This window comes from Dioscorea cayenensis, unplaced genomic scaffold, assembly GCF_009730915.1.
Source record: "Dioscorea cayenensis subsp. rotundata cultivar TDr96_F1 unplaced genomic scaffold, TDr96_F1_v2_PseudoChromosome.rev07_lg8_w22 25.fasta BLBR01000964.1, whole genome shotgun sequence".
Taxonomy (NCBI): Eukaryota; Viridiplantae; Streptophyta; class Magnoliopsida; order Dioscoreales; family Dioscoreaceae; genus Dioscorea; species Dioscorea cayenensis.
The window spans coordinates 18,615-46,245 of NW_024087355.1; the positions used below are offsets into that span (position 1 = coordinate 18,615).

At 40.9% G+C, this 27,631-nt stretch overlaps 1 non-coding gene and 1 pseudogene across 1 annotated transcript; both read left to right on the forward strand.

Moving 5' to 3' along the window:
• Nucleotides 1-26,972, forward strand: LOC120255350 (annotated as a pseudogene).
• On the forward strand, nucleotides 5,938-6,044 carry LOC120255351. Its single transcript, XR_005534986.1, has one exon. It is a non-coding gene; the product is annotated as a small nucleolar RNA R71 (small nucleolar RNA).
• Nucleotides 26,973-27,631: the final 659 nt, after the last annotated feature.

A 27,631-nucleotide genomic window follows, 5' to 3' on the forward strand; every position in this document is an offset into this window, starting at 1 on the left:
ATGTCATGCTATGGCTCTACTGTTGCTGCTATAGATGACGATGCTGGTGGATCAATTGGGGTACACGGTGGATTAATTGGTGCTGGAGTAGATGATTGTGGTATTGGAGGGATTGGATATCTACTCATCAATAACTGTCGTAGGAAGTCAAAACGGGCAATCATATCGGTATATTGTGCTATCTGTATCGCCCGAATCTCAATGATCTCATACCACAAGACACTCACAGTGCTCTCAAGCCTCTCAATACGCTTATAGGCTCAGAAAGGGGTAATTACGCGCTCTACGATCTCGGTCACCATCAGTGCAGAACCCTCCACTGCATCACTGCCGCCCTCGGCGCTCTCAGTGGTGGAAGTGGCTAAAATGTAAGCTCCAGGCCCATATCTGCGCACCACTCCCATCATCCTGAGAGTATTGAGTCTAAGCGGAGAGGGAATAACTGTCTGATCGGTATCCCGAAGAGTATCACCGAGAACCATCCCCAGAATAAGTCTAGTAATGTAGGGACCAACAAATAATACTCCCACTCTCCCGTTCTGGCCCTGGTATCGCATGTAATCTGCCACAACATGCCCTAGATAAATAGGCACGGATCTAGCCATGGAATACAGATAAAGTAAACTCTGTCGGCTCAGAGTACTAGTGTTATCACCTCGGCCATCCACATATCTGCTAATGACGGCGAATAAATATCTGTAGCTCAGCCGAGACAAACATGTGGCCTTGGATACTCCCAATTAATACTGCCAATGTCTGCACAATACCTTGTAAGCCTGCTGTGGGGTCAAGGTGCCAAGGTAATCTGTTGGCAAGTGACTATACTCCTCGGTTTCTGTGTATATCTCATCGTACAAGCCCATGCGAACCAAAAATTCTGTGACACTCATGGCAAATTGATGTCCAAACGCTCTAAACTGTATACCATCAGTGATGTCAAAACTCTCATATTACTGCGCAAACTCAAAAGATGCCAGCACCTCCAGTGTCAGTGGCTGGAAAACTGGCTCCCGTATAGACAATAATCTTCACTAGCTTCCCATGGTCGTCAGCGTGTCAAGTTCCCTGACTAACTCATCACCCTGCTGGACCCCAGTCAGCACGCTTGATCGCTTCCCCTCAAGTGTACGGGATCTCCAAGTAATACACCTCATGCGAGCATGAGGGGGTCATATTCCCAAGGTCTCGAGAAGCTACTCTTACTTCCTCTTCGCTATGTTGTTTAACCTCCAAGTTTGAATGTGATAGTGATAAAACAAATAAACAAGTAAAATGCAAATAAAATGCTAACAATGAAGGCAAGGTACGGGGAATAATCAAGGAAAGAAAGCGGTTGCGGATGAGGATCCTATCAGGGGCTACTAAAGTGTGCAGGATGCCAGAACTAACATGCAATTGGCTAGTTGGACTTAGAAAACCCTAGATTAGGTCAACCCGATGGTCACGGCAATTAACCCCTAATCCGGTATGAGTATTGGATACGGAATCTCTTCCGCCCAAATCCTCCTACGATTGCAATGGGAAAGGTGGTTTTCTCAAGTTAGGGTTAGAATACAAGGTAATACTTAACCCTGGAATTAGAGGGGTATAAATACCCGATAGTCACGGCGTATTTATATGTGTTTCCCTTCCAAACTTGGTGAGTCTAACACTAGGGCAATGTTCATGCAACATAGCATTACCTAAGAATTCATACACCGAGTTCTCATGCATACCAAAGCATTCAAATACACCAAGCAAGGATCACAAACAAGCCAAAATACAATAGAAAGAACCAAGCATCCATACAAGCACAAGTTCACCCCCAAGGTTCACCTACATCCGGTGACCTTGGGGTTTAGTTGTTCATAGTCATCAAATACAACAAGAAATCCATGCAAACAACCAAACAAAACATAAGAAACACTCCCTCAAAGAATGAATGCCGGAGAAGCTTCCAAAGATGCCACACAAGAGGTGGCTTCCCTTTGTCTTCAACCTCCTCTACACAAGCCCTAGGAGTAGATCTCGCCCAAAATCACACTCTCCTCGTCGAATCCTCCATGGAAATGCCCTCAAAACCTTACTTCTAGCTCCGATTTGGTGTGGTGGTGGTTAGCTCCAAGAAGAAGGCTTCCTCCCCTCAAAAGAAACCCTAACAATGCTTATAAAGGGATGACATCTGGCTTCCCTGCAGGTGGCCTCAAGCTCATAATACTGCCCTCGAGGATGGTCATAATACTGCCTGTAAGGAAATCCAAACTTAGACTTTTTCTGAAATTTTCACGTTCCGGACTGCTACAGTGCATGTACAGTGCCCGGGGTCCAAAAATGATGTTTCCGATGTCGATGTCTTCTTACATTCCGTCATTGAGCTCACCTAGGCTTCCTTTGTGCCTAAAACATGAAATAAAATGATTAAACTATAAAAAAGGCATCGAGTTCTCAATAAAATACAATAAACATGCGCATTGGTACGTACAAAATACATACATTTAGATGTTTATCAACGCTCAAGTCCATGAACCGGAATTGGCCAAACCTAAGTCCCAATAACCATTCGAAACGATCCCGATGCTCGGGATTCAAGAACTCAATATGTGCCAACTCGGGTGAAGGTTCTCTAGGGCGCTTCCTTTCTTGCCTCCTCGAGTGCGGTGTCATTCCTATAATAAAATGATGAAGAAACGATCAAATAAACTCAGAAACAAAATACTGCAGAATTCCACACGGGCCTGTGGAAATTACCCACACCCGTGTGGATCTGCACAGTGTGAAAACCGCACAGTTCCACGCCAATTCTTCAAAAAAAAATAACCTTAGACCACGTTTAAACACTTTCTAAATATGCACAAACTCTTATAAGTAAAACTTGGTGCAACTCAAGACTTTTATTTCACTAAAACTAGAAATGTCAAATAGAAGAGAAGTCAAGAGATTTACCGACGAAATGGGTATGAATACTTGAATTCGGTGTACAAATTTTCTAAAAAAAACCCTCTAAAACAACGGTGAGAGGCCGGGAAACTGATTAAGAGCGGTTTTCGTACGGTTGGAAGTGAAGAAGAAGAGAATCCACAAAGATTTTAAAGAAAACTTGCGTCTCTTGGAATTCTTTGCAACCACACGGGCGTGTGGAAATTACCCACGCCCGTACTCCTCCACAGGGGAGCTTCACAAGGGCAGGTGCACGCCCCTGTGTGCTCTCGGGAAAACACTCACTACCTCTGAACGCAAATACACGGGCGTGTGGGAAATACCCACGCCCGTGCGCCGGACCCACAGGGGCTGCCGCACGCCCCCGTGGCTGCTTTGGACATCTAAGAAAAATTGCTAAGTGTTCAGCACGGGCGTGGACATTCATAGGCCCAACTCACAGGGGCAACTGCACGCCCCTGTATCTTCTCGGGATGTAGAGAATTCATCTGCAGAGATCCACACGGGCATGCAGAAAATACCCACACCCGTGCGTTGTTCACAAGTTCCCCCATAGGGGCGAGTCCACGCGCCTGTGTGCTCTCGAGATAAATCGCCAAGTTTCTGCAGAAAAATGCACGCCCATGCGGAAGTTCCCTCGAGCGTGCAAAAAGTGCAAGGTCACTCACAGGAGCGAATACACGCCCATGTGCCTTCTCTGGATGAGCTCACAATACAACTCCACGGGCGTGCAGAAATTCCACACGCCCGTGCGTTTTCTCTAGATGACTTAAAAAACTCTGCACGCTCTGCATAAATTTTCTAAATATGTTTACACATTCAAAGCCTGCTATTTTATGCGAAATACACCAACGAAAAACATTAAAAACAAGCACAAGCGACCTACTGCGCCAAATCCTCATGAAAACACATGATGACATTAAAATCCACAAAATAACACACCGCAAAAGCATCTAAAGATCAAGACACCAACACTAACAAGTTATTCACGCAAAAACTAAACTACTTAACTAAGAAAATAGTAAACGCTTGGGTTACCTCCCAAGAATTGCTTGTTTAACGTCACTTTGCTGGATGTACCTTGTCTTACCTCACGGGGGTTCATAGATGAAGGTTACCTTCTTACCCATGGCTTGGAAGCACGACGAGCAAAATCTCTTGAGGGTAGAGGGTGAATTATCGGGCTTGGGACCACTTAACAATGGTTCATCCAACTTCTTTCGTTCACGCACGTCTCCAATAGCCTTGGAGCATTTCTGGTGGCGTCTCCTAGCCCTCTTCATCTTCTGGAACACCTTCTTCAAGATCCCCGGGGTAGATAGTACTTCTTCCATCGAACCAAGCATCATTACTTCTTCATTATCCTCCTCTTGGTCGAACAAACCCTCATACTGGTCCGGATTGAATATTTCCTGCATGTATTCATCAATAATCTCATTAGTAGTGTCTAGAAAATACAAAGTATCATCGAAATCAAGAGAATACCGCATGGCCTCAGTAAGGCAGTATGTGAGCTTGCCATCTCTAACTCTCAAAGTTAGCTCTCCGCCGTCCATGTCAATCCATGCTTTGGAAGTTCGCAAAAATGGCCTCCCAAGTATTAAGGGTACATCTGTATCCTCATCGACGTCTCGCACTACGAAGTCAACCAGAAAAATATACTTGTCCACCTTGACAAGCATGTCTTCGATGATGCCCCTCGGATGTCTCACCGTTCGATCTGCCAATTGCAAAGTCATCCGAGTGGGCCTAGGCTCTCCCAAGCCTAGCTTCTGAAAGAAGGTGTATGGCATGACGTTAATACTGGCCCCTGAGTCCACCAATGCTATTTCTTCACCCAAATTGCTAATGTTATATGGAATGGTGAAACTTCCCGGGTCTTTCTTCTTGTTCGGCATAGTCTTTTGCAACACCGCTGAGCAGGAAGCATCTAAGATCACTGAAGCACTGTCCTCCAACTTCCTCTTGTTGGTCAACAAATCTTTCAAGAATTTTGCATACTTAGGCATTTGAGCCAATGCTCAACAAAAGGAATATTGATGTGGAGTTGTTTGAACAAACTCAGGAACTTCTTGTAGTATTCATTTCCTTGGTCATTCTTCAATCTAGAGGGATAAGGGATTCTTGGCTTGAAAGGTGGGGGTGCCACCTCCTTCTCTTTGCTTGCTCCCTTATCAAACTCTATAACTTCAGGTGCGTGTTCATTGGGCTTCTCACTCGGAAGCTTACCCTCAACCTCACGACCACTTCTCAAAGTGATCGCCTTCACATGCTCTCTACGGTTGGTCTCGGTGTTACTCGGCAAACTTCCTTGTGGCCTTTCCGATAAGGACTTTGCAATCTACCCTACTTGATTTTCAAGATTATGCAAAGAGGCGGTGTGGTTGTGAAGTGTAGCCTCAATGGCTTGGAGCCTTGTATCAGATGATTGCACAAACCTAGTTAAGGCCTTCTCTAAATCGTTCATCTGGGTCTCTAAACCTGAAACTATTTTTTTCCATGTTTGGGGCTTACTGTTGTTCTTTGAAACCCAGTGGCCCCATGGCCTTTTTTGGTCCTTGGTTGCTCCATGAAAAATTGGGATGGCTCTTCCAACCCGGATTGTAGGTGTTGCTGAATGGGTTTCCTTGATTCCTCATAGCATTACCTACAAAATCGACATTCTCAACCGAAGATGCATCACTAATAGAGATCGGGCAATCAGAAGGAGCATGTCCTCCATCACACCTGGTGCATGTAGTCACGGCCGCTACTCTATTCAAAGTTAGGAGATCTAACTTCTTACTCAATGATTCCACTTGAGATGCCAATGAGGTTACTGCATCTATCTGATGGAGACCGGCCATCTTTTTCTTCTCCCTACCATTCCATTGGTAGCTATTTAACAGCATTTCTTTAATTAGTTGACAGGCCTAATCGGGGGTCTTCCTACCTAAGGTACCTCCTGCTACTGCATCCAAGAGTTGCCTTGTACTCGGATTCAGACCATTGTAAAAGGTCTAAACAATCATCTGCTACGGGAATCCGTGTTGCTGGCACTTTCTCAGGAGCTCCTTGAACCTTTCCCATGTCTCAAATAGAGACTCCAATTCCAATTGTTTAAAGGATGAGATCTCATTCCTAAGCTTTGCAGATTTTTTGGGAGGAAAATATCGGGCAAGAAAAGCTTCTACCATCTCCTCCCATGTGGTAATCGAGGCTCTAGGTAATGAGTGTAGCCACTGCTTCAGTCTCCCCTTCAAGGAAAATGGGAATACTCTCAACTTGATGGCATCATCCATCAACCCATTTATCTTCAGCATATCACACACCTCGAGAAAGTTCTCTATATGACTGTTTAGATCCTCATCAGCCAAACCATTGAACTATGCGGACTGTTGCAACATGTGGATGAATGCCGGCTTCAGCGCGAAGTTTTAAGCTGTAATCGAGGGATACACAATGCTCGATTGTGTCCTCAATACTAAAGGTCTGGCATAATCGGATAATGTCTGTTGCTGCTCATTTTGTTTTACCATGTTTTCAGATTCTTCTACTTCCAAATCATCTAGATTAGACTGTTCTTGCACAGGTTCTTTCCCTTTTCTTCTAAGTGTACGTTCGAGATCATGATCTCCTTCAATCAATATCGAAGGGTTCCCTCGGGTCATAACCTGGAGCTACACCAAAAGAAAGAAAACAAAAATCAGAACGATGATAGAAAAGAAGATATGAAATAGAATGATTGAATAGCTAAGAAAACAATGTGCAAAGCATCTCTAAATGCCTATTCCCCGACAACGACACCAAAAACTTGACACGTCCATATATGCGTGTAATCCGCAAGTACACGGGTGTCGAAGTAATAATCCCAGATGTGTGGGTATCATATCCACAGAGAGTAGGGAATAAAGACACTTAAGTTGTTTCTTAACTAATGTGGAAGATTAATAGTGACAAGTATGACAAAATATGAAATAACGAAGATAAAAGCAACAAGATAGAGAGCACAGGTAAAGGAGAAGATAAGGCAATCGATAAAGATGGGGTACCTGGACATTGATCCCCCTAGGACAATCGCTTCAAGTGCAAGAACCTTCTATTATACTTCCTAATTGATGGAACAATGAGTCGTGGAAATCCTTAATTACATGATCTCAAATCTAAGCTCAACCATGCCTAACTCTATACATGTCTCGGAGGAGAGATTGAATAACCTCTCAACCTCGCACTTGCATAGAATTGCAATGAGCTCTAAGAATTCCAAGTGATAAATCCAATTTCTATGTACAGACCTAACCCTTTGGTCCAGGTGGAAAATTGACATGACCGAATATGTGTGTAAACCGCAAGTGCACGGGTGTCGAAGTAATAATACCCCGGTGAGAGGGTAGTCGAATCCACAGGGAATAGTGCTTAGAACCACCAAGATTGCTATTTAACTAGAATGAAAATATGTTAAAAGTGATGTGAAAACAAACTTAATGCAAATGAAAATAAGAAAAGTAAAGGAGGCGCAAGTGAAAGATAGGGGAGGCAATCGATGATAAATTGGGTACACGGATATTGTTCCGCCTAGGACAACCGTTTCAAGTGCAAAACCCCCTATATGCTTTCTAACTAATGCATTAATGAGTCATGGAGATCCTTTAATACATGGTCCCAAATCTAAGGTCAACCATGCCTAACTCTATACATGTCCCGGAGGAGAAATTGAATAACCTCTCAACCTCGCACTAGTATAGAATTGCAATGAGTTCTAGGGATTCCAAGTGATAAACCCTATTCCTATGTATAGACCTAACCCTTTGGTCTAGGTGGAAGGTCCCTAACCACAATTAAGCCATAGGTGCTAAAATCACTTCAACGCTTCACTCCGTTGCACTCGCAACTAAGCCCCAATGGAAGGTCATCCCTTAGCCCATTCACTCTACTATGGCCGCAAAGAACTCTTGGAATGTGGAGGTAGGATAGATCACACCGGAAGGGAAAGGGGACGCTCCACTACCTCTCGACTCACCCTCTCAACCCTCTCCAATCTAGCTTTGTCTAACTCTCGTGTTGTGTCACTCACTCACAAGAGTTACCAACAAGAACTCTTAACCCTAGTGTCACTCTAATGGACTATTCAAACAATCAAGACTACAAGATTGGAACTCACAATAAACATCAATTAATTTAAAGCATAATAAAGAGATTCAATGAAATGAATACATCCTAGGGTTCACAAATACCCAAGTACCCACTAGGGGTTTAGCTCTCCATGGAGCAAAATACAATAGATAATGAAATAAAAAATAAAGAGATGCAATCCATGAATGAAAACCCCCTTGTGTTCATGTCAAAGGTCTTGTAGATCGGCCACGTCTTCTTCAAAGGTCCCCCGTCAAACCTAGGGCACACCTCGCCGGATCGGTGCCGACGAAAGCTCCCCCAATAGCTCTCTTCCGAAGGAAATGCGGTGTCAAAGGCCGTCAAACCTCTCCAAAGCCTTACCAAAGCCTCTCCAAATCCTAGCTGTCGGCGCCTCCAAAGATGGGTAAAGGTGGAAGAAAATATGGGGGAAAAGATGGAGAAATCGGGGCTGAATCATAGTTTTTAAAGGGCTGGAATCAGGCATCCACATGGGCGTGTGGAATTTCCACACACCCGTGTGGATTCTCTGTTTCCTATTTTCTCGGGCGGCTATAAACAGTACTGCTGTAGTATTTTTGTACAGTGTTTTCTACAATACCCTACTATAGTGCCGGCCTAAAATACTCCCGAATCTATACTTTCATTGAGGTAACGCAAATAGACACACATTTACGTCGTGGATCGCCTTGCTTCATTAATAACGGACATGTTGGTGGAGATCTTGTTCTATATGCACAAGTCGGAATGCTTGAATGTGACTGCCCTTATGCCCCTCCAAATAGTTGTGCTAACTCGAGTGCGAGGTGATTGGCACACATTCCTGCATCTGGAACCCGACCTATGCCTTCGTGTTTGAACCTTAGCAAGATTTCCTCCAAATCAGTGCATTACGACCCACATTGACTTCTTTCTCTCATAATCGGCCTCACAACCCTACCTGCATAAAAGTAACATAAATACACCCATATTAGCGTTAAAACCCGAGAAAAATAATGCTCAACACAAGGAAAGAACACTTTGTATTCTTATCGCACAAGCACTTATCAATGGTTACATGTGCTTTGATTTGGAATGATTTGTAAAACCATGTGCGCATATTAAAATGTTCACCGGCAATGTTTATGGAATTGGTTTTCATTCCTAGTATAGGAATGGTATCATGGATATGGACTTTACTGTTATTATGCATGTATTGTACTGTGAATATTTTATGGACGTTCATGGTGACTACAGACTATAGTCCAATGCTGCAGTGTGGGGTTCTACCGTCTTTCCTGATTTGAGCTGGTGTGGTTAACCTTGAGTTTACCCTGGTCAACATATGCGCGTAGCCATTGACAGTGGGTTCTTTTATGTGAGAAACCCGAGGTCATCACACGGGAATCTCGATGGGCAACGTCAAGGTTATGAAGACCTTGGCGGCTCCCAACCTAGTCATGACGGCGGCTAAGTCGGGGAGAGTTCTCAGGCAGCGGATTTGAGGATGGTTTTTATATTATCTGTTATTTTGAATTGTGATGAGAGGGCGAAACCTAGCTATCACTCTTAGGATGGTAGTCTCTCACAAAAATTTGGATTTTCTAAGAAAATTGATTTGATGTTGATTTGTGATGAATTTATGTTTCAAAAGCTCTTTAAAGTTGTATTTTGCTAAAATTCTGGTCTTTGTGAAAGTTAGGAAGCTATATGTGAAAATCGATCTTTTTATACTTTATGTACACTACATTTAATTATTTGAAATTATTAAGCTGATATTGACCAACTGAATGTGCCGTAAGTGCTGGAGCAGGACCTTACTAGATTGCCTATTCCAGTATAGAGCTAGTCAGGGTTAAGTCCAAGATTGCAGTGGGTCCTCTTTCTTTCTATTTGTTGTTGTCGTGATTTTGTTGCAATTGTACCAGCAAATTGGACTAATTATATTTGTTATATTTATGTACTTGAACTTGTAGTTGGTGTAAAGTTATAAATTGAGATCTGTAAGTCTGATTTTGTTCTTTGACAGGGGTGTAAGTTTCCAATTAAAATGGCTTTTTAACTAATGGGTGCCACATTTACCTCGGTAGAAGGGATGGATGACACGGTTGACCTTAGGTTTGGGACCGTGTGTCTTTGGATTTCAATAACTCATTAAATCTTAGTTAGGGAAGCATAATATTAGTCTTGCAGTTGAAACAATAGTCCTAGGATGAGCATTGTCAGGGTATCCCACTTTACTATTGATTACCTTCTCTGATTACTCTTATCTATTCTCTTTTCTTTTATCTTTGTTTTCATTAATAGTTTGAATCACAATCACCGATTGATTTTCACTTTAGCTACGTAGCAATACTTCTTGTTTCTAGGCATCTATTCCCTGTGGATTCGACTACCCACCCGTTGGGTACTTTATTACTTTGGCAACCCTTGTAATTGTTGTACACAAATGCCAGGGTTTGTCATCAAGTTTTGCTAAGCAAATACACAAATAAAGCATGCCAAGTTATGCAACACATGAATTAACACAAGAATGCAATAGAACTCCATAGGCATTAAAACACAAGTAGTCAAAATAAAAAGACCACATAGTTCACAAACCCGGGGCACCGTAGAATGGTTATCCCCTCATGAATTTATACAACTAAGAGAAGAAGATAAACATAAGTAAGAAAGACATGATCACTCCCCCTTTTAAAAGATCTCTTTAACTGTCCTTCAAGAACTCCGTAGAATGGGTAACTCCACTTCTCTGGTATCTCTAACTCAACCTTGATCTCCTTAGGTCGTGTCATAGGAGCTGATCATCATTCTCTTGAGAGCTCCCATACTGGATAAGAAGTCTCCCAAACAAAAAATGTCTTCAAACCCTAAATCTAAGAGATAAAGAGGACTTTTTGGGCTTGACACAGCCTGACCATGGTGACAACGTCTCTTGCGTATGTCCCGCAAGTGCACGAGTTTGTCCAGTAATAAAATCCTAGGTGAGTGGGTATCGTATCCATAGGGAGTAGGAAGTAAAAATACTTAAATTGTTTCTTAACTAAGTGAAGATGAATAATGATTGGGTTGACAAGATGTAATGTAAACAAGAATAAAAGAAACAAGAGAGAAAAGCACAAGTAAGTGAGTGATAAGGCAATTGATATAAATGGGGTACTCGGATATTGTTTTGCCTAGAATAATCATTTCAATTGCAAAACCGACTATTATGCCTCCCAACTAATGCATTAATGAGTCATGGAAATCCTTCAATACACGGTCCCAAATCTAAGGTCAACCATGACTAACCCTATTCCATGTCCCGGAGGAGAAATCGAACAATCTCAACACCTAGGAACTCGGATAGAATCCCATGGAGTTCTAGGGATTCCAAGTGATAAAGCGTCTTCCTAGAAATAGACCTAACCCTTTCATCCAGATGAGAGGTCCCTAGTCACAATTAAACCCTAGGTGCTAAAATCACTTCAACGGTTCACTCCGTTGCCTCTGCAACTAAGCCCTAACAGAAGGTCATCTCTTAGCCCATGCACTCTACTATGACCGCAAAGAACTCAAGAAAATAAAGGTAAGATAAATCACACTGGAGGGGAAAGGGGACGCTCCGCTATCCCTCGACTCACCCTCTCAACCCTCTCCAATCTAGCTTTGTCTAACTCTCATGGTGTGTCAGTCACTCACAATGGTTACCAAGGTGAACTCTCAACCCTAGTGTCACTCTAAGGGAGGATTCAATTAATCAAGCATTCAAGATTTGAACTCAAATAAAACATCAATTAATAAAAGCATAATAGAAGGTTTAATGAAACAAATACATCCTAGGGTTCACAAATCCAAGTACCCACTAGGGGGATTAGCTCTCCATTGAGCTAGTTACAATCAACAATGAAATCGAATATAAAAATAAGTAATCCATAGAAAACCCCCACGATAGTCATGATGATGGTCTTGTGGAGAAGCCTCGTCTCCTCCAAAGGTCCCCTTGTCCAATCTAGGACACACTTCGCCGGATCGGTGCCGATGAAAGCTCTCCCAATAACCTTCTTACAAGTGGAGCATGATGTCGAAGCCAAAAAGCCTCTCTAAAAACCCTGCCAATACCTTTCAAAACCCTAGCCACAACCACCTCTCAAGTTTGGGAAAGAATAGAGAAAAGAATCCTCAAATTTAGGCTGAATCGCTGCTTAAATAGGGCTGGAATCGGGCGTCCACACACCCCTATGGATTTGCCACACGGGCCTGTGGAATTTCTACACGGGCGTGGATAATTTCCATACGCCCGTGTGGATTCTCTGGAATTCTCTTTCTAGGCGGCTGTGAACAGTTCCTGCTGGAATAAATTGCTACAGTGTTTGCTTCATTACCCTGCTACAGTACCAGCTCAAAATACTCCAGAATCCATGTTTTCATCGAGGTAACGTCAACGGGCACACGTTCACGTCGTAGATCACTTTGCTTTTTTCAATAACCGGCTTCATTGGTGAAGATCTTGCTATAATGCACAAGCCTAGATACTCGAATGTGATTGCCTTTGTGCCCCTCTAAACCATTGTGCTAGCTTGAATACATGGAGGTTGGCACACATTCTCCCATCTTGAACCCGACTTATGTCTTTGCGTTTGACCCTTCTCAAGATTTCCTCCAAATAGTGTGTTCATGATCTACATTGGCTTCTTTCTTTAACATTCGGCTTCACAACCCTATATGCATGAAAGTAACACAAATGTACAAGTATTATCGCTAAAACCTGATAAAAGTAATGCTCATCATAAGGAAAGAACACTTCGCATTCTTATCACACAAGCGCTTATCACATGGTCATGCTCAGACCATGCTAATCTTGGAACTTCTGAACAAAAAGGCTAAGTGTATCCAGAGAAAATCACAGGGAGAACACAGTCGTGCTTCCCCCGTGCTAAGCTTGAGCACGCCCATAAATGTAACATACAGACCATGCTTCCCTTGAAAGCATAAGCAACTCCCATCCAGAGATAATCACAAGGAGATAGCACCCCTGTGCCTCATTCATGCTTTCACTGAAGAGCAAGGGAGTTGCCATCCAGAGAAAACCATGGGGAGATGGCACGCCCGTGCCTGCCTGTGCTTGCATTGGACACTTAGAGAAATTATCTTTTTGGTTGATTTTGTTCCAAATTTCACTCCTTATGTGTTTTGATCCCTAAAAGCCTACAACAAAGACAAACATACCCATAATAGCATCATTCATAAACAAAAGAAGCAAAAAGACAAGCTAAAGAGTGCATTAGAGGTATGCAAAATATAATATGAAATGCACTCATTATACGGCATTTAGTGGTTGCATTGGATTGACCAACAATCAAATTAGTGGTTGTAACAAAGTAAAATGGAGAATTATCTAAAAGGCAATAAAAAATAATCTTTGTGTAAAATCAAAATTTATTTTTTTGAAAAAAAATCAAAATTTAAAATTTAAGTCTACCCTAATTACTTTACCAAAATTTGAAAAAGCGTGGTAAACTAACTATTTGAAATGCATTTTGTGAACTTGATGAAGAATTTAGAACTTGGAATTTGCAAACTTGAATTGTTAAATTTGAAAAGTTGAGATCTTGAATGCTTAACAAGAAAGAAAAATTGAGTATTTTGGTCTGAGGCGAATTGTTATAATTAAGGGTTATTTATAGATTTTTGTTTTCAAAGTTTTGGTTACTGAAATACCCTCGTAGACTTGTTTATTATCCGTATTTTTATGAGCTTAATTTTATAAGCATATTCATAGATTTATCAAAAAATTGTAATCTAAAATTGTAATTTTTAAATTTTGTAATAATCTATATGCAAAAATTTGGTTGAAATTTGAGTTAATCATTACTGAATATATATCATGAAAATCATTTTCTAATTATCATTGAATACTTTTTTTTTCTTACATATTTACTTATACATCTATCTAAAAGTATGTAATGAGTAATTAATATAACTTATAGTTATTTGTAAATTACATATTATTACAAGATTGTGCATAAAGATTTATACCTGACTAATCATTAATTTATTAAAATTGAAAATAGCATTAAATTTTGCCATTTCTATATGAATTTAAAGGCAAAACGTCTACTATTATAAAGATATTTGATGATAATTGTTAGATCATCACCTAATAGCTATTATTTATATGGAAACTATGCAAAGTTATTGTCACTTACTCTGTATGACTATTATTCAATATTGTGAATGAATTGATAATAGCAATTAGATTTTCAATAAAAAGCTAATGTATAACGTCTTGAGATTTTAAATCTAGGAATATTCCTAGAGGACTCACCTTCATATTTAAATATATTTTAAAATCCTTATGTGCCATTTCAACATGGGCATTTTGTTTAATGGGTAAAATAATATATGAGTAAACCCTCTTATCCATGTCACACCACCTTCATATTAGAAGGATGGTAAACTTCTTCCCTTGTCAAGTGAGGGGTTGAGGGATTAACTCCAGCTTATAATATTGGTTGAGGTAAATTGCTTGTTTTCCTTATAAAAAAATAAAAAATAGAATAAAATAGAAATAAACCCTTGCCCATTTCTATCTATTATGGGCACGTATAAGTAAGTTGGAACTGCATGTCTTCTTTAAGGATAGCATGTGACAAGGTCCCCTGGCGTATATCCCGCAAGTGCACGGGTTTGTCGAAGTAATAATCCCTGGTGAGCGGGGTCGAATCCACAGGGAGTGGGGAGTAAAGACACTTAATTCGATTCTTAGCTATGTGGAGTATCAACAATGATAAGTGTGATAATGATTCAATTCTCAACAATTAAAAGCAACAAGTAAGAGAGCAAAAGTAAGGAGGAGGCAAGGCAATCGATAAAGATGGGGTACTCGGATGATGCTTCACCTAGGAAAATCGTTTCAAGTGCAAGAACTCTCTATTATGCTTCCTAATCAATGCAATGGTGAGTCATGGAAATCCTTACATACATAGTCCCAAATCTAAGGTCAACTATGCCTAACTCTCTATTCATGTCCCAAAGGAGAGATTAAATAACCTCTCAACCTCGCACTCGAATAAAGTTGCAATGAGCTCTAGGGATTCCAAGTGATAAATCGCTTCCTAATTATAGACCTAACCCTTTGGTCCAGGCAGAAGGTCCCTAGCCACAATTAAGCCCTAGATACTAAGATCCCCTCAACGCTTCACTCCATTGCACGCGCAACTAGGCCCCAGCGGAGGTTCATCCCTTAGACCATTCACTCTATTATGGCCCCAAAGAACTCAAGGAACGGAGGTAGAATCTATCACGTCGGAGGGGAAAGGGGACGGTCCTGTACCTCTCGACTCACCCTCTCAACCCTCTCCAACCTAGCTTTGTTTAACGCTCGTGGTGTGTCACTCACTCACAAGGTTACCAACAAGAACTCTCAACCCTAGTGTCACTCTAGGGGAAATGTTCATACAATCAAGCATTCAAGGTTGGAACTCACAATAAACATCAATTTATTAAAAGCATAATAAAGAGGTTCAAAGAAACAAATACATCCAAAGGTTCACAATACCCGAGTACCCACTAGGGGGTTAGCTCTCCATGGAGCTAAGTACAATCAAAGAAATAGAATGTAAAAGCAATGAATCCATAAAGAAACCCCCTCGATAGTCATGTCAATGGTCTTGTGAAAAGTCCTCTACTCGTCGTCCAAGGATTCCCTCATTCGGTATAGGATACGCCTCGACGGAAGCTCCCCTACCAACCTTCTTCCTAAGGAATGACGATGTCGGAGCCGTAGAACCTCTCCAAAACCTTGGCCAATACCCCTCGAAACTCTAGCCGAAGCCCTCTCTTAAGTTGGGGAAAAGATTGAGAACAGAATGCCAAAATCGGGGCTGAATCGGCTTTAAATAGGGCTGGAATCGGGCGACTACACGGGCGTGGACGGTACATGCGCCCGTGTGGAAATTCCACACGGCCGTGCATAATTTCCACATGCATGTGTGGATTCTCTGTTTCTGTGATTTTCGGGCGGTTGTGAACAGTAACTGCTACAGTAATTTCCTGCATTGATTTGCTACAATACTCTACCAGAAATACTCCCGAATTCCATACTTTCATCGGGGTAACGCAAATGGGCACACGTTCACGTCGTGAATCACTTGCTTCTTCAATGGTGTACACGTTGGTGGAGCTCTTGTTCTTTGTGCATAAGTCAGAATGCTCAAATGTGACTGCCTTTGTGCCCCTCCAAATGGATGTGCCCACTCGAATATGAGTAGGTTGGCACACACTCTAGCATCTCACACCTGATCTATGTCTTCGCGTTTTAACCTTAGCAAGATTTCCTCCAAAATTGGTGCATTATGATCCACATTGGCCTATTTCCTTCATACTCGGCCTCACAACCCTACCTGCATAAAAATAACATAAAACACACATATTAGTGTAAAAACCCGAGGAAAGTAATGCTCAACATAAGGAAATAATACTTCGTATTCATATCGCGCAAGCACTTATCAGCATGATCCAATTGTAATAGCTAAAAATGGGTCATTGCCCCAAGGCATACAAGGTTTGAGATTATGTGTCAAGGCATGAGGGATGACAATCGGACCCAGACCCAATGAATACTCATAAAAAATATTGATAATGTGTAGGGTAAATACCTGCTTTGATGGGTTTGGGTTGTTAGGAAATATTGCAAAATTATTTAAAACAATCAGAACCATGTGGAAGCAAAAATAAAATTGCCATATCAATTAAATAATTTGATGAACACCCTAATTTAATTAAAAATGTTTAGAAAATTATCTCTAGATGTTCCAAACCCTTTCTTTTGATGTGCGAAATTTGTCCATCAGATTGTCATAAATCTTCTAGGGCCGAATAAAAGTCCGATGACTCTAGATCATATACAGGAATTTAGAAATAGTCTCCTCTTCTTCTCCAAATAGCGGCTAGGATTAGGGAGGGAAAGAGTGTCACACCCACCCCTTCTACCGAGGTAAATGTGGCACCCATCAGTTAAAATTCCCTTTTAACTGGAAAGCCCGACACCCCTCGCTTTTAAACAAAATCGGACCCTACAAATCACAATTTACAATTTTTCACCAAGTACATGTTCAAATACATAAATACAATAAATATAATCACTCTAATTTGCGGGTACAACCGCTACAAGATCATGATACCAATAACAAGAAAGAAAGAAAGAGGGACCCACTGCAGTCCTGGACTCAACCCACGACTAGCTCTATACTCGATCAGTGCAATCTAGGGTCCTCGCTCCTGCGACTCATGAGACATTCGAGTTGGTCAGTAGTGGCTTAATAATTTCAAATACTAAAAATACGATTATATATAAAGTATATAAATACCAACTTCTCAAATAATTTTCCCAATTTTTCCAAATACAAGAATTCTAGCAAAATACATCTTTAAATAACTTTTGAAACATAAACTCATCATAAATCAATATCAAATCAATTTTCTAAGAAAATCCAAATTGTTGTGAGAGCTCGCCTCCTAAGAAGCGGCAGTGGGCTCGCCCTCATCACAAACCCAAAATAACAAGTAATATAAAAAAATTCATTCTCAATTCCACGACTGAAAACTCTCCCCACTTAGCGCCGTCGCGACTAGGTTAGGGAGCGCCCTAAGGTCTTCGATGCTCGAGCGTTGGCCCATCGGTCCCATGTGGTGACTCGGGATCCCGATGTATAATCCAATCGGGGCTCTACGCCTCCCACCGATCCGGACAAATCAACACTCGGGTCCACCACGCCACCTCTAAAGGGCGGCCCGTGGGGACCCACTCATCGATGAGTCGGGCCTTAGCCCGCCCGTCGCCCATCCAAACCAACATGTAGATGCAGCGAATAATACTAAATCCGTATAAATCATATCACGATGGTCCTTATCCGGGACATTCACAGAGTCACGTATACATGCATAATACCAGTAAAAGTCCAAATACAAAATACCATTCCTATGCCAGGAATGAAAACCAGTCCCACAAATATTGTCGGTAAAACATTTTAATACACGCACATGATTTCACAAATCATTCCAAATCAAAGCATATATAACCATCCAAAAATAAATTCATGAATCGAATAATTAAATCACATATACATGTATTTTATACTATTTATAAATACGTATAATTATCACGAAATCGATGTATCAATACGATTGTCGGGAACATCAACGCAAATAAATATACGTATACCTCAACATTATATGCCAATTAAACATGATAAAAAGAAATACTTAAACAATTATTTTTCAAAAATACTAGCCATTAAATAATTATTTCAAAATAATAATAATTAATCAATTATTTAAAAATAATAGCCACTACCAACTCACCATGGTGTCCTTGGGTTCCTTCCCTAGACCCGGAAACTCCCTCCCAAAGGCCGAATAACACCCTATGAGAATAATATAATAAAAAAATAAATAATATATTTAAACTCAAAAAAGAAAAATACAATAATAATAATCAACTCTCTATTGGGCCCCACTCACTCCAATCGGTTAAAATCCCGACCTTGCATAATCCAACTCGGCTTTCAATTGCACTTAAAACCAACTCAATTTAGACTAAACACGTTAAAACCAATCTGAACCAATCTCAATTCCATTGAACCAAGCTCAATTGCACTGAACCAAGTTTAATTGCACTGAACCAAAACTCAATCAAACTGAACCAGAACTTGAACCAACTCAATTCTTATTCAAAATCCATTGAACCAACTTGGTTCAGTCCAAAAACCCTTAACCCAAATCAACTGAACCCAAACCCTAAACTATCTCAACTTGATTTGATCGAGCCCAACTCAACCAAAATCAATTCAATTCAACCAATTCAATTTCCAACTTGGTTTGATCCAACCAAATCAATCTTGGCTAAACTCAACCCATTTCAATTCTAACCATTATCATTAACCTCCTAATCATCATCATCATCAATTTAATTAATCTAAACCAAATTTTAATCTCGAGTCTACTGAGTACTCTAGATAATTAGCGAAAACTCATCTCCATTTTCAAGCGATTTTCATCTCAAATCTGAGGTTTTCTCAAAAACAATTTCATACACTCATCATCTCATGATAACATAACACAGCTTTTTCTACTCAAATAAATCATTTTTCTTCATTAAATCCACCAAATACACATACACACACACATTCAAGTATACATAAATAAAAATCATCACAAATACTTTAGCAAACAATACTTCGTCCTATTCTCCCTCCAAATACACTTTATCTCTCGATTTCTCTCCAAATCTCTCATCTTTTCTTTTCTTTTCTTTTTTAACTCACGAGTTCTTTAGTAGCGAAAATGAGTGGAGAAGAAGATGAAACGAACACTCGAGCTCTAGATTTTTTCTCCAATGTAGTTTTAGCCAAAATTTACATTTTAGTCCCTCAAAAACTTAATTTCTTATAAAAGTCAGTCCTGCAAAACTCACAAATGGTCCCTGAATTATAGAAATAGTATTCTCAAAAGATCCATGAATTATCAAATGGTCCTTGAAGTATAACACAATATTTCAAAAAGGTCCCCTACCGCCTTACCTTTCAGATCCTTGGTTTTCAGAAATATTTTATATCAATCCTTTTTCTATTACTCTTTAACCCAAAAAAATCTTTTATAAAACTTTTACACTTAAGTCCTTGTTCATCCACTTGGGGTTTCTCCACAAGATTACTCGTAGAAAATTCTTATTGAATCTGTAGTAATACCCCGAATATATTTTTCCAACGGATATGTAAAGGTTCAGGGGTATTACAATCCTTCCCCTTAAGAAAATTTAGTCCTCGAAATTTTCTTAGCATGCATAAATATGATATCACTTTGAGTTCATCTTGTTCCAAATACATTCTCTTGTTCCCAAATCTGTTCAACGATGAAATATAATCTCTGTAGTGAGGATGTCCAAGTATCTGCTGATGATCAAAGTGAACCTGATTCCTCTTATACGATTGTTATACACGGTATACAACACTCTTCTGATGTGTTACTCTGGCTTCCTCACTTCCAAAAACTCATACTGATAAAATAATCTTGTATTTTTTCCACAATCCGAGAGAAAAGCAACTTCTTATTCCCAAGTAGAAATACATCATCTCGGAGATACACGGGTAGAATACAAACATCTCAAGCACACAAAGCGATAATAAAAAGCAGTTATTCTACTATTCACAAGTCCTCATCGTCGCTCTTGAACCTCATCCCTTGTCTACTGGTTTCTGCGGTTCAACCTTTCCGGTTCCCATTGCTCAACTGCTTGCACCATAGTTAAGGATGCGTAGGCATCGCCATATCGCGATTGCAAACTCCTCGAGAACTCCATACCTCCTTCTCAATTACGGCGTATGACTCTCGTCTAGGGTGAAAAGCGTTCCATGTAGATATTCCTCGATCCGAAGCAACTATAGAGCTAAAATCTACAGTATTCATGGTTTACCACATAGCGAGCTTGTGGGACGTAAACATCGATCGTTGCTTGTTCTTGGTTACAGTGCGATAGCAGAACTAGAAGATCTTTGAGGCAACAGAGTGAGAGCTAGAGGGTACTTGAGCGTGCAATATGGGTTTCCATCTCTTCTTCCCTCATTCGTTCCTCCTCTCTCCTTCTGTTCCTCCACTTCTCTTCTCTACATTCTTCTTCCTCTCTTTCTTTCGCTCTTCCGGAAATATCTCTCTACTCTTTCTCTATTATACCTTGGAAGAGGTCCCTCGTCTCGATCGTCTCAAACGCCTTGGTTCCATTACTCAAAAATCCTTAAGACACTCAAAATTCCACCCGATGAAAAATGCAAGTCCGATCTTCTCCTCTATTTAAACACAACTAAACTACACTTAGAGGAGTGGCCATAATTCATCCAAAGTCCGACAAATCAAACTCGAATCGATGGCACATCATAACACACCTTTTAAGAATCAGCGGAAAGGTGATAAAGAAGACGGTTACTCACGGGCTAATCTCCATATTCTTAAGCACAGGTATGTCCAAAGTATCTTTCAAATCAAACTGCAAATCACTGTGTGCCAGTCAACAAAGAGAATGCCAAATACCCTTCTTTGGCAACTTTAAGTTAACTTATTTTGGATAAAAACCAATTCGATAAATATCTCAACCCGTGATCGGGGATCACGAGTGTCTTTCGCTTTCGACTCTCGCCTCGAATATCAAAACCTACGATCGACTCTCATTCCCAAATATGCAACTTAGGTTTTAACCCGATTGGAGATTCTTAATAATTCTCTTGGGCCCTTAACTTTTCATGCTAATCCCTACTAAACCTCTAAGTCTAGACATGACTTCTAAACTTAGGCTCGGATCACGACCCGTGATCTCTACCAGACCGGGATATCTCGACCCTCACTTACGATGCCAAAAGATGTCACGCCCGCACCCCTTCTAGAGGGTAAATGTAGCGCCCATCGGGTTAAAAATTTCTTTTTAGCTGGAAAGCTGACACCTCTCGGAAACCAAATCGGACTTACAAATTACTGATTCTACAACTTTTACACCAATGCGAGGGATTGAATACTGAAATACTAACAAATATAATAACTCGAAATTTGTGGAGTACAGCCAGCTACTGAGATCACGATACCAACAAATATAAAGAAAAAGTATGGGACCCACTGCGGTCTTGGACTTAACCCGACTAGCTCTAAACTTGAGCGAGGCGATCTAGGGTCTTGCTCCTGCGATTCTGACACATTCGGTTGGTCGGTGGTGGCTTAATAATTTCAAATACTCAAATACGATTATATATAAAAGTATATAAATACCAACTTTTTCAAATAATTTTTCCAACTTTTCCAAAATACAGAATTCTAGCAAAATACGTTTTTTAAAGAACTTTTGAAACATAAAACTCATCATAAATCGATATCAAATCAATTTTTCTAAGAAAATCAAATTGTTGTGAGAGTGCCTCCTAAGGCGGCAGTTTGGGCTTAGCCCCTCATCATGACCCAAAATAACAAGTAATATAAAAATCCATTCTCAATTCCATGACTGGAAAACTCTCCCCACTTAGCCGTCAGCGACTAGGTTTGGGAGGCCATGAGTCTTCATCGCTAGCCCAGCGTTGGCCGGTCCCGTGTGGTGACTCCGGGATCCCGATGTATCATCAATCGGGGCTCTACGCTCCCGCTGATGCAGACAAATCAACGCTCGGGTCCACTCGCGCCACCTCTAAAAGGTGGCCCGTGGGGACCCACTCTGCGATGAGTCGGGCCTTAGCCCGCGCGTCAGCCCATCGAAACCAACATGTAAATGTAGCGATAATACGATCTGTATAAATCACATCACATGGTCCTTATCCGGACATGACATTCACATCGAAAATAAACATCGTTTCACAAAGCCCGATGTCAAAAAGTATAACGATGCGTAAAACCAGATAAAATCCGGATCCATGATACCATTCCTATTCCGGGAATGAAAAACCGATTCCACAAATATTGTTGGTAAAAACATTTTTAAAATGCTCACATGATTTCACGAAATCATTCCAAATCAAAGCATATATAACCATCAAAAATAAATACATGAATTGAATAATTAAATCACATATACATGTATTTTTCACTATTCACAAATCACGTATAATTATCTGAAAAGCCGATGTATCAATACGATTGTCGGGAACATCAATGACAAAGTAAATATACGTATACCTCAACATTATACGCCAATTAAACATGATAAAAAGAAATACTTAAACAATTATTTTTCAAAATACTAGCCATTTAAATAATTATTTCAAAATAATAATAATTAATCAATTATTTAAAATAATAGCCACTACTAACTCACTCAGGTGTCCTTGGGTTCCTTCCTAGACACGAAAACTCCCTCCCAAGACTGAATAACACCTAACAAGAATAATATAATAAAAAAATAAATATCGCATTTAAACCCAAAAATAAAAATACGATAAAGCAACAATAGACTCTCTATTGGGCCCCACTCACTCCAATCGGTTAAAACCCGACCTTGCATTATCCAACTGGCTTTCAATTGCACTTAAACCAACTCAATTTAGACTAAACACAGTTAAACCAATCTGAACCAATCTCAATTCCATTGAACCAAGCTCAATTGCACTGAACCAAGCTTAATTGCACTGAACCAAACTCAATCAAACTGAACCAGCTTGAACCAACTCAATTCTTATTCAAAATCCATTGAACCAACTTGGTTCAGCCCAAAACCCTTAGCCCAAATCAACTGAACCCAAACCCAAACCATCTCAACTTGATTTGATCAAGCCCAACTTAACCAAATCAATTCAACTCAACCAAATCAATTTCAACTTGGTTTGATCCAACCAAATCAATTTGGTTAAACCCAACAAATCAATTCAACCATCTTCATTAACACCTTAATCATCATCATCAACTTAATTAATCAAACCAAACCCTAATCTCGGTGCTACGATGAATTGCTACGATGATTCCGTGACACTCATCTCCATTTCAAAGCGATTTTTCACTTTCGAATCTGAGGTTTTTACCAAAAGCAATTTCATACACTCATCATCTAGATAATTAAAACGTCTTTTCAACCCAAATAAATCATTTTTCTTCATCAAATCCACCAAATACATACACACATACATTCAAGTATACTGCAATAAAAAAATCGTCGCAATCTTTACCAAACAATCTTACGTCCTATTCTCCTCCATAGTAATGAAAGCTCAGTCACTCCCATTTTTAACTCACGGGTTCATGTAGCAGGAAAAGAATGAGGAAGGAGATGAAGAGATGAACACTCAAGAGTCTAGATTTTTTCTCCCAATGAAGTTTTTCAGCCAAAATTTACATTTAGTCCCTCAAAACTTAACTTCTTACAAGTCAGTCCCTGCAAAACTCACAAATGGTCCCTGAATTATGAAATAGTATTCTCAAAAGGTCCATGGAAACTATCAAATGGTCCCTGAAAGTATAACACAATATTTCAAAAAGGTCCCTACCGCCTTACCTTTCAGTCCTTGGTTTCGAAATATTTTTATATCAATCCTTTTTCTATTACTCTTTAACCCAAAATCTTTTAAAAACTTTTACTAGCTTAAGTCGCGTGCGTCACACTGGGGTTTTCCAGCAAGATTACTGCATGAAAATTAACTACTATGACTCGTAGTAATACTGCGAATATATTTTTCCAACAGATATGTAAAGGTTCAGGGTATTACAGTATGCGTGCCAGTTTTTGATGCAGGTGTTCTCCGTCCATGTCACCAAAGAGCTGGAGTTGGAGAACCAGATACGTGAGAAGAACATCTTGAGAACCCAAACACTCTTGTGTGACATGCTGCTCAGAGATACTGCTCCTGTGGGCATCATCACACAGAGCCCCAACATCATGGACCTTGTAAAGTGCGACGGTGCGGCCCTGCTATACGACGACAGGATTTGGCGATTGGGTTTGACTCCAACAAAGGAACAAATACGAAGCATTGCTCACTGGCTCGCAGAGCATCATATGGCACCCACGGCCCTGAGCACTGATAGCCTGCAGGATGCTGGGTACCCGGATGCTCAGGCTCTGGGTGATTTGGTCTGTGGAATGGCCGCAGCTTGGGTAACTTCCAAGGATATACTCTTCTGGTTCAGGTCCCACGCAGCGGCTGAAATCCGGTGGGCTGGCGCAAAGCATGAAACGGATGACAAGGATGATGGGACCAAGATGCATCCCAGATCATCATTCAAAGCGTTTCTCCAGGTCACCAAGATGAAAAGCTTGCCCTGGAAGGACTTTGAGATGGACGCCATTCACTCCCTGCAACTCATCCTCCGAGGGACTTTCAATAACCCTCGGACTAGTGTCACCACCCAAAGGCCATCACCATCCTCGCCAGATGATGAGAATAAGCCCGAAAGGGAATTGGAACTACAAACTGTGGCCAATGAAATGGTGCGTCTCATAGAGACTGCCAATGCTCCCATCTTGGCCGCGGATGTCAATGGGCTCATAAGCGGGTGGAACACCAAAATCGCTCAACTAACCGGTCTCTCTGCAGAGGACGCCATTGGCAAGCATTTGCTTGAGCTTGTGGAAGAGTCTTCAATGGAAGTAGTCAGGAAGATGCTTTTCTCCGCAATGCAGGGTAAGAAGCAGCAAGCAGCCCATCACAGTTCATCTCTCCTTAAAATACCATTTCAGATATATCTATGTGTACGTATATAGTTCACTTATTCCATTTCTAATTCACATGCTGATGCAGGACAAGAAGAACAAAAGGTAGAATTTCTGATGAAAACCCACGGAGCACGGAGAGAGGCTGGCCCTGTTGTGTTGGTTGTGAATGCCTGTGCGAGCCATGACATGAATGGACGTATTGCAGGGGCGTGCTTTGTTGCCCAGGACATGACAGATCATAAGCTGGTGATGGACAAGTTCATTCGGATCAAGGGGATTATAAAGCCATCATTCACAATCCCAGCCCATTAATCCCTCCTATATTCAGTATAGATGAGTTCGGCTGGTGTTCAGAGTGGAACACTGCCATAGCTAAATTATCTGGATGGTCCAGGGAACAAGTGATAAACAAGATGCTGCTGGGTGAGGGTCTTTGGGGTTCACAACAATGCATGTTGTCGTCTGAAGAACCAGGAAGCATATGTAAAACTTTTGCATCATAATCAATAACGCCATGACAGGACAGGGGAACCGAAAAACTGACTTTGATTTTTCAACCGTAATGGTGAACATGTTCAGTGCCTGCTGTCAGTGAGCAAGAAGGTAGACTCAGAGGGAACGGTCACGGGATTGTTTTTCTTCTTGCAAACTGCTAGTCAAGAGCTGCAAAAGGAGATACAGGGGCAGCAGCACTCGGAGAAGTCAGCAATAACGAGATTGAAGGCTCTGGCCTATGTAAAGGAATGCGATAAGAACTCCTCTTTCAGGTGTTGTCTATGCCCAGAAAACACTAGAGGCCACTGATTTAAATGAGGAGCAACGGATGATACTGAAGGCTGGTGCCAACTGTCACCTGCAGCTAAACAGAGTGCTCAGCGACTTAAATCTTGAAAACATAATGGACTGGTATTATTTACTATCTTTATCCAAAACTACTTCAATTCCATTAGTTAGTCCTCCTGTGGGTTGGTTGGCGCTGCCACCTCTGCTCTTACTATAATGTTGTTGTCAAAATTGTCCCCAGCTGTCTGGAACTAGAGGTGGCTGAGTTTGTTCTGCGAGATGTGGTGGTTGCTGCTGTGAGTCAAGTGATGATTACTAGCCGTGGTAGAGGGATTAGAATAATCGATAGCCTGCCAGATGTATTCCTGACTGAAAGCCTTTATGGGGATAATTTGAGGCTTCAACAAGTAATTGCCAATTTCCTGGTAGTGTCTGTGAAGTACTCGCCAAGTGGAGGTCTGGTTGAAATCACTGCCAATATCAATAAAAGATCGCTTGGGAGAACACATCCATCTGGTTCGTCTGGAACTCAGGTATTACCACGTTCTATTTTCCACTCTTCTATTACATTAGTTGTCATTCATGAGAGCCTGCAAAGCACTTGGCTGAATTTGCCTTGAAACAGTATAACACACACAGGCGGCGAGTGCCAGAAGAATTACTTTTCCCACATGTTTTGGCAACTATGATGAGCTGCCCGTGTCTGAGGAGGGCATTAGCCTGGTTGTATGTATGAAACTAGTCAAGCTCATGAACGGAGATATCCACTATATCAGAAAAGAAGGCAAATCGACTTTTGTTATCTCCTTGGAGTTAGCTTCAGCAACCAACAAGACTAAAGATTTGGCTCTGAGGATTTCAGAGTGAGAACCATACATGTAGTTAGAATACGTTGAAAATTCAGCTCTGTGTTCTGTGATGTGATTGTGCCAAAATTAGGATCCTTTAACCTCCTGGCGGCAGCTGCTTTATTGGTTTGTTGTCTTCTCTATTTGCTTACTTGAACAATGTAGTTGATGTATTTCTTTCAGGTTTTGTATGTGTTTGTGTGCATGCGTGAAAAGAAGATGAAACATCAAATGATTCAAATCACAAAGTCACACTGACATGTTTCTTTACTACTACTTACTGAGAACAAGCATGAGAAGAGTAAAAGCTAGCAGAGATGATACATTGTCTACTAGATGCCAGTGACAAGAGAGCAAGTATAGCAGCAAAAGTAGAAAAGGGAAGTCTCACAGTAAGCTTAGTCCTCATGGACGCTCTGAAGAATATGAAGCTGGGCGTTCTGCAGACGGGCCCGGGTGGCTTCATTGGACGCATCAATCATGCGAAGCTGCTTGATCTCTTCCTGCCACTTCTCAATCTGCTCCCTGTGAATCCTGCATCATAAATGGCACAATGGGCTCATGAATGCATACATTCAGAGGATGTGATTACTTGACAATCAGAAACATCACAGCTCACGCAATCAATCTATCCTCGAAATCAGTGGTGAGGTCCCTGAAGAGTGCCTTGCCAGCTTCCAACAGCTCAGAAACCTTGATGATATATATATACGTTTGGAAATTAGTGAGATCAATCAAGCAACAGAAATTCATTCAAATGGGATTCTAATTTATATATACCCGGTTCGTAGAAGCCTTCAATTTTGTCCAGGAGTGCGCTGGATGCCAGCAATACGTAACC